Genomic DNA, 7,569 nt, shown 5'->3' on the forward strand with positions numbered 1-7,569 from the left:
TAGACTCTGTTCCTGTTCCCTATTCATGCAAAGGACTGTGATCTAAGACAGTGATCTGTAAGTCTCCCCTAAAAAAATCATTCTTTATTATACATAACTCTGAGCTAGTGTGGGATTATTTTTGTATCTTCCAACATCAAGAGTCAGTTGTAATTGACAAGATATCAGAACTACTAAAGTGATACCTCTGCTTTTCTGAAATACTTGATACTGGTCAGCTGGAGCTGAGAAATTAGTCATGATTAAGAAGAGATCAGAATCAATGAAATGAAATCTTCTGAGAAGTGTTTCCTGAGAAGTATGTTCCAAGAGCAACCAAGGTTGTACCACACACTGGCAGCTGAACCTGTTAGTATAAGAGTTATGTAGATGGTAGTGATTTTGAAGACCAAAGCGGTCATGGAAAGCTGCTGGAGTTTCTTTGTACTATGAGAAGCCAGGAGAAGACACTGGAGAAAATGAAGTCTCAATGGCAGTTGAAGGGCCAGGATTAAAAGGGTCATGCAGAACAATTGAGGCTTGACACCATGAAGAGGGCCTATAAAAGACTCCTGGAGAAAGTTCAGCCTTGTTGCAGCAGAAGACCCCAGCATTTTGAAGATACAAGTACCATGTAGTGACCATCAAGAATAGAAGCAGAAGTGGGGTGGTCACAGCTAAAGCCTAGAAGATAAGCTGTGTTTACTGCAGAGGGCAGAGCTGGAGAAGAGACACAAGACCCTTGGAGGAGGCCAGAAGATCATAAGTGACTCCCAGACACTGGATGTTTAGTTATTTAGTTTGGATTTTGGTTTTGTTTTGATTTGATTGCGACTGTTCCCTGGTTTTTCCATCTTGAAATAAGAAAGTACTTAATTGTTTTTCAATTTTACAGGGGTCCATAGTTGATTGCCTTTGAATTTGAAATATTTTGGGTTTTAAGAGTTTGGATATTTTAAAAAGATGGCATTTTTAAGTATTTGAAGTTTTAAAGACTGTGGGACTTTTAAAATTTTTGAATATTTATATTGTAATATTGATATTAATATATAATCTTGAGAAAAAAAACAAGAAAGCAAAGATTATGGCTTACAATTGTTGTGTTTTTGTGTCAAGTTGACAAGAGTCCACTTCTTTTGATCTAGTTTTATGTCAACTTGACATACATTAGAGGAAAGAAAGAAAACTCAATTGACAAAATGCCTCCATAAGATCTGACTGTAGAACATTTTCTTAATTAGTAATTGATGGGGGTAGGGCTTAGCTTATTTTGGGTGGTATCATGCCTGGCCTATTGGTATTGAGTTCTATGAAATCAGGTTGAGCAAGCCATGAGGAGAAAGCCAGTAAGAAGAAGCATCTATCCATAGTCTCCGTATTAGCTGCTGCCTTCAGATTCCTGCCATGTTTGAGTTCCTCTATGTATGATCAGTGGTATTGAAGTATAAGTCAAATAAACACTTTCCTCCTCAACTTGGTTTTGGGTCATGGTGTTTTATTGCAGGAATAGAAACCCCAACTAAGACAAATAGATACAGCATAATCTCATTAGGAGTCATTATATATCTAGTTGGAGCTTTGTGCCTCTCTTATTTGGTGATTCAATTTAGAATTCTTCCATATATATATGGAAGTAGAACCTACTATAATAGGTGGCACCTATTGTTCTTTTTGTCACTAAAGATACTCTCAGATGTTGTGACAAGATAGTTTTATATGAACTTGACATGAGCTAGAGCTATTTTGATACAGGAAGTCTCAATGCCTTCACTAGATTGGTCTGTGAGCGAGTCTATGGTACATTTTCTTAATTAATAATTGTTGTGAGAGGGTCAACTACATTGTGGTGGTGAGGCCCCTGTGCAGGTAATTCTTGAGTGTATAATAAGCAGGCTGATCAAACCATGGGGAGCAAGTCAATAAGCCATACTCCTCCATGGCCTAGAGATCAGCTCCTGTCTCTAGGTTCCTGCCTTGCATTCCTGCCCTGACTTCCATCAGTGAGGGAGTATAAGATGGAATAAGTCTCTCCCCTCCCCCAGGTTGATTTTGATCACAATGTCTTATCACAGCAATAGAAACCCTAACAGAGACAGAAATTGGTACCAAGAGTGGGAAGGACTTTGGAACTTCAGGCTGGAGAAGCCAAAGAGATGGTGTACAAACCGGGCAGTGGTAGCACAAGCCTTTAATCCCAGCACTCGGGAGGCAGAGGCAGATAGATCTCTGTGAGTTCAAGACCAGCCTGGTCTACAAGAGCTAGTTCCAGGACAGGCTCCAAAGCTACAGAGAAACCCTGTCTCAAACAAACAAACAAACAAACAAAAACCAAACCAAACAAAACCAAACAAAACAAAAAACTTAGATTATACTGATGAGAGCGGCACAGATGTTGTGGGCCTGGCTTGCACAGTTGCAAAAGGAAGCCTGAGAGTTACTTAAAGACTCTTCAGGGCTATGATATTTTTAATTGAGAACATTTATGGTGAAACCTATACTTTGCTGGGATAATAGATATTGGTCAATGGGGCTGAAGAAGGTATAATTAAAAAGTGACCAGCATCAATGAGGTAGAATCTTCTAAGTATACTTCACAAGGGTCAGCACACAAAAGCTGTAGTCCGGAGGGGTCTGAGGTTGCACCTCATGCGGACAGTTGCAATTGGTAATGTGTATGAGTCTCCCAGAAGGTACTGGTTTGAAGGTACAAAGAGGTCATGGAGGGAAGCTGAGGTTTGACACTGTGAGAAGCCAGAAGAAGCCACTGGTGAAGGGGCAGCTGCAGTTAAAGTTGCAGCCCCAGGATTGAAGGGGTCATGGAGTTAGTCTTGGCATCTTGAAACAGGGTTAGATCTCCTGACAAGAGTCCAAGCTAGGTTAACGATGAACCTGCCGTCCAGTTGTAAGAAAGGCTAATGATGAACCTGCAGTGCAGTTGCAAGAAGAGAATTTTGGAGATGCTAGTACCATGGAACAACGGCCAATGACATTAAAAGCTATGAAGTGGAACTGCCTTGAGTCCTCCCAGACAATCTGCATGTGTTGTGAATGGCAGAGCCAGAGATGTGTGACTGTCCAAGCTCTTTGGAGCCCAGGCTACAATGAGTGGGTCTCAGACATCAAACTTTGAACTGTTTACAGTCTTGAAATTTGTTTTTGCTTTAGTTTGTGACTATACCCTGGTTCTTCCCTCTTGGAATAAGAACGCATTTTACTTGTATTTTATTTTATTTTATTTTATTTTATACAAGTCCATAGTTAAGACACTTTGAATCAAAGCAATAGAAACCACTGCTAAGGTCTGGAAAGATGACTCAGTCCTTAAGGGCTACGTTCATAAGCAAAAATAAAAGAAACCATAGCTATGACAGATGCTGGGCCTTTCTTCATCTAGTTGATTTATTAGAGGGCACAGTAGGAGGCCCTCACCTGTGAAGGGTAGGGGTATGAAGCTGAACTTGGATGCAGCCTCAGTGGAAAGACTAGACATTCCACAGAAATCTGCAAAGCTGTCAGTCTCCAAGATGTTTCAAATTGAGACAAGGACACTAGACTTTTGTCTCGTTTTAACCAGAGTTGTGATGTTGGTTGCAGACCATAAAAAGAAAGGTGACTTTGAGTCAGGCAACTCACTGGCAGAGAACTGTGTTAGTTTCTTGTGGCTGTGATAAAACACCATAGCCAGAAGCAGCTTATGGAAGAAAGAGTTTCCAGAGGGATAGTGCAGAATGGCAGGGAAGGCATGGCAGCAGACACCCGGAGCAGGATGCCGAGAAGGCACATCTCCAGTCACACATAGGAAACTGCAAATGGGGGTGAGCCTCCAAGACCACAGAGCCTGCAGCAGCGAGCCTCTGAGTCCTTAAATTTCCATAGCCCACCCCCCCAAAAAAAAAAAAAACAAAGGGCAAACAAGTGCTCAAATACAGGAACCTGGGGCAACACATCTCACTGAGATAACCATAGGAACTTAGCTGTCAGCCTTTGCAGCCTGGTTAATAATATGCTAATTCTAGCTGGGGTTAGGGTGGTGTACTATCCCAGAGAGCAAAGCAACGACTAAACACTTCACAATACAGAAAGACTAAATTAATTATTAAAAAAAAAAACACGTTAGTAGTAAAGGAGCTATTTTTACTTAATTAAATTACTGAGTTTAGGACTGCTTTTTTAAAAATTATTTTTACTCACTGTGCTTATGTTATATAAGATAGAAATGGATACTATTTAGTATATATAAGACACAGATTGTTATAAATATAACTATTTTGTAAGAGATTACGTGTTAGAGATGCTCTTAGTATTCACTTCTGTGAAGAAAGCAGAAAGCATTTGGAACATTTTATTACTTAATCCTTTGATTTAAAAAGCCAAACTCTTAATTTTACTGTTATTCACCCAATTCCATCTTTTTAGTGAGTATGACCTTGAAAATTAAAAAGGTAAATCAAATGGTTTTTAAGTTTCATTCATTATGTATGAAATTATTTATAAACATTGTCTGAATTATTAAATATTCCTAATTTGCATAACCCCAAATAGTAATCTTTTACTAAACTATAAATTATTGATGTGCGAAATAATTTTTTGATGATTTGAAAAGTATTTTGAGTCTTCAAATAGTACTTCAGAAACTATTCTCAGAAGCTAGAAAGTACTTTCCTTCCTTGGGGATGACTATTTGAAAGGATGGCAGTTAATTGCAACATATTTAAAAGGACCACAGACTACAGTGGAAATGTTCCTGTCACAATTTAAGCATTTGTATTATGTCAGGCTATCTCTTCAGAATTTACCTAAATATCAGTTGCAGAAGAAGAGAAGTATATGTTAGTACATGTGTGTGCATATGTATGTATGTATGTATGTATGTATGTATGTGTGAATATATATAAACATACATACTTTGAACATTTAAAACCTTACCTAAAAAATAGGACAGGCTTACGAATACGTCAAAAAACCCCATGAGCTGGAACATTTGTCTTATAACTTGGGTAAGTGTCCTTTAAAGGTATGTGCCCAAAGGTCATCCACCTATGATGATTTAACAGGTGAGAGTATGTTTATTATATGAAGCCCGGTGGACTTCTTGGATTGACTGGAGGGTGTGCTCTTGAAGTGGCTGTGGGGACCCAAGCCCTTTCCTGTCCCCCCCATCACTTCTCTTCCTGACTGTGATGTGATAGCTGTGCTCTGTTGCTCAGTGTCCACAATGATGTAATGCCTGGTAACAGACTCAAAAGCAATGGGGACAATTGGTTATGACCTGATACCTCTAGGGTTATGAGCCCAAATAAAACTTGTGTCTGTATGTTGATTGTCGCAGGTATTTGTAACAATAATAGAAAGCTGCCTGAGAGTTTCATACTGTCTTAAACTATACTTTGGCTATACTGATTAATTTAGAGAAGTATTTTGTTCATGCTTTTACTTGGCTGCAGGTACTAATGGACATTGTTTAAAACTTTCTATTTTCGCACAAATGCAAGAACTATGAGAATTTTATGCTCTCGTTACTGTTGATTCATATGACTGGGACTTTTATCAATAGTGTTAATTGTTTATATTAATCATTTCAAAAAATGTATCCTTGGGGAATAATATTTCTGTTCTATTTATAAGCACTTTCTATTGCACAAGCATCTCAGTGATACTGCAATAACAATGAGAAAGATTCAAGCTGGCCATCCATCCATGCTTAGGTTAATTAGCTGAAACCAACTTGTCCTACAAGTCTCCTAAACAAAAAAAAATCTTAAGATTTTTTTCATTTGTTATGCATGAGCTTACACTTTTATAATAATCTAAACAGGATAAACAGGTCACCTTCTTGGTTAGTAACTTCCATGTGAGGGTACTCTCAGAAAAGACCAAGGTTCTGGGATTATAGTCAGAATTCATCATAAGCAATTCATGGCTTCTTTTAACCACAGCATCTCATCATTTTCCCCTGTGGTACAGCATCAAGAACTATATATTCTTCAGACGCACTATTGATTAGGCCACCTAATCTTTCTTTCACCAATAATTCCCACTTCTTTCTCTTCAGAGTATCAAATTCCTTCTCATATATTTTATCCCACTTAATCCGTATCCTTAAAAAGCTAGTGTGATCATCTCCCTATAAATACTGTGGCAGCTAATTGTAAGTGACAACTTAACTGAACTAAAGGATGAGCATTACTCTGGATGTGTCCCTTGGGTGATTCAGAGTAGGTACATAAAAGGAATCCACTTTTATCTAAATAGCACCATCCCTTCAGGTGAGGGCCTGGATGAAGCCAACAAGAAGAGTAGAAAGATAGTCTACCATTTGTCTCTTCTGGATTGGAAGAAACCTTATTGTCCTTCCCTGGGATGGTGTGGCTGCAAGTTCTCTTGTTTGGGAACTCTGAGATTTCTACAAGGTTCTTAAGGTTTTTTCCTCAGATGGACCAGGGGACCATCGGCCTCCCAAGTTCTCAGACCTTTGTACTACATCATGCTACTAACTCCGTGTTTTCCAGCTTCCATGCTGACTCCTCTGGGACTTCTCAGTCTTCATAACTGCATAAGACTATTTAGTAAGTGTCTTTCATGAATCTATCATAGATTACTACATTCATATTCTAATAACTCTGGATCTCTGGAAATTCCTAACCCAAGCAAGGTCACAATAAAATTTTATCCTAAGAAAAATGAAAATGATAAAGGGTAAGACTGCTCCTACATTTGAATAAATGTTGGAATAAAGTCATAACTGAGACTTCCCTAGTGTGGTAGTTAGAATGTAACTGCCCCCAACAATCTTATAGGGAGTGGCACTATTAGGGGGTGTGGCTTTGTTGGAGTGGGTGTGACCTTGTTGGAGGAAGTGTGTCACTGCGGAGGTGGACTTTGAGGTTTCCTAAGCTCAGGATACCAGTTAGTATCTCAGTTGACTACCTGTTGCCTGCATGATGTAAGAGTCTCAGCTACCCCAGCACCCCATCTGCCTGCATGCTACCATGCTCCCAGTCATGATAATAATGGAATGAACCTCTGAAAATGTAAGAAAGTCACCCCAACTAAAGATTTCCTTTATAAGAGTTGCAATGGTCATGGTGTCTCTTCATAACAATAGTACTCTAAAATAAGACACCTAAGAGCACTGAGGTAATTTAAGTAGGGTTGATTATTTTCTGACCTTTCACAATGTGGCAGTAATTACTCTAGAATTTGTTGTTTTGCATTGAAATTATTTATTTTGTCTCTTACTAACTATATTTGGTTCGTGGGGATTAGGTACTATGTTATATTCATCTGTGCACACATGCCAGTTAACACAGCAAATCAGACCAAGTTGCTGATATAGAAAATTGAGCTGAATTTCTGTGCCTGAAGTACATGCTAGAAGGGAATAAGGGAGGAAGAAATGGAGGGGGAGGGAGGATGGAAGGAAGAGAGAGAAGACAGAAGGAAGGAGAAAGGAAGGGAAGAGAAGGGGAGGGGAGGACAGGACAGGACAGGACAAGAGAGGAAAAAGGAAAGGAAAGGAAAGGAAAGGAAAGGAAAGGAAAGGAAAGGAAAGGAAAGGAAAGGAAAGGAAAGGAAAGGAAAGGAAAGGAA

This window comes from Microtus ochrogaster, chromosome 10 (genome assembly GCF_000317375.1).
Source record: "Microtus ochrogaster isolate Prairie Vole_2 chromosome 10, MicOch1.0, whole genome shotgun sequence".
In the NCBI taxonomy this organism is placed as follows: domain Eukaryota; kingdom Metazoa; phylum Chordata; class Mammalia; order Rodentia; family Cricetidae; genus Microtus; species Microtus ochrogaster.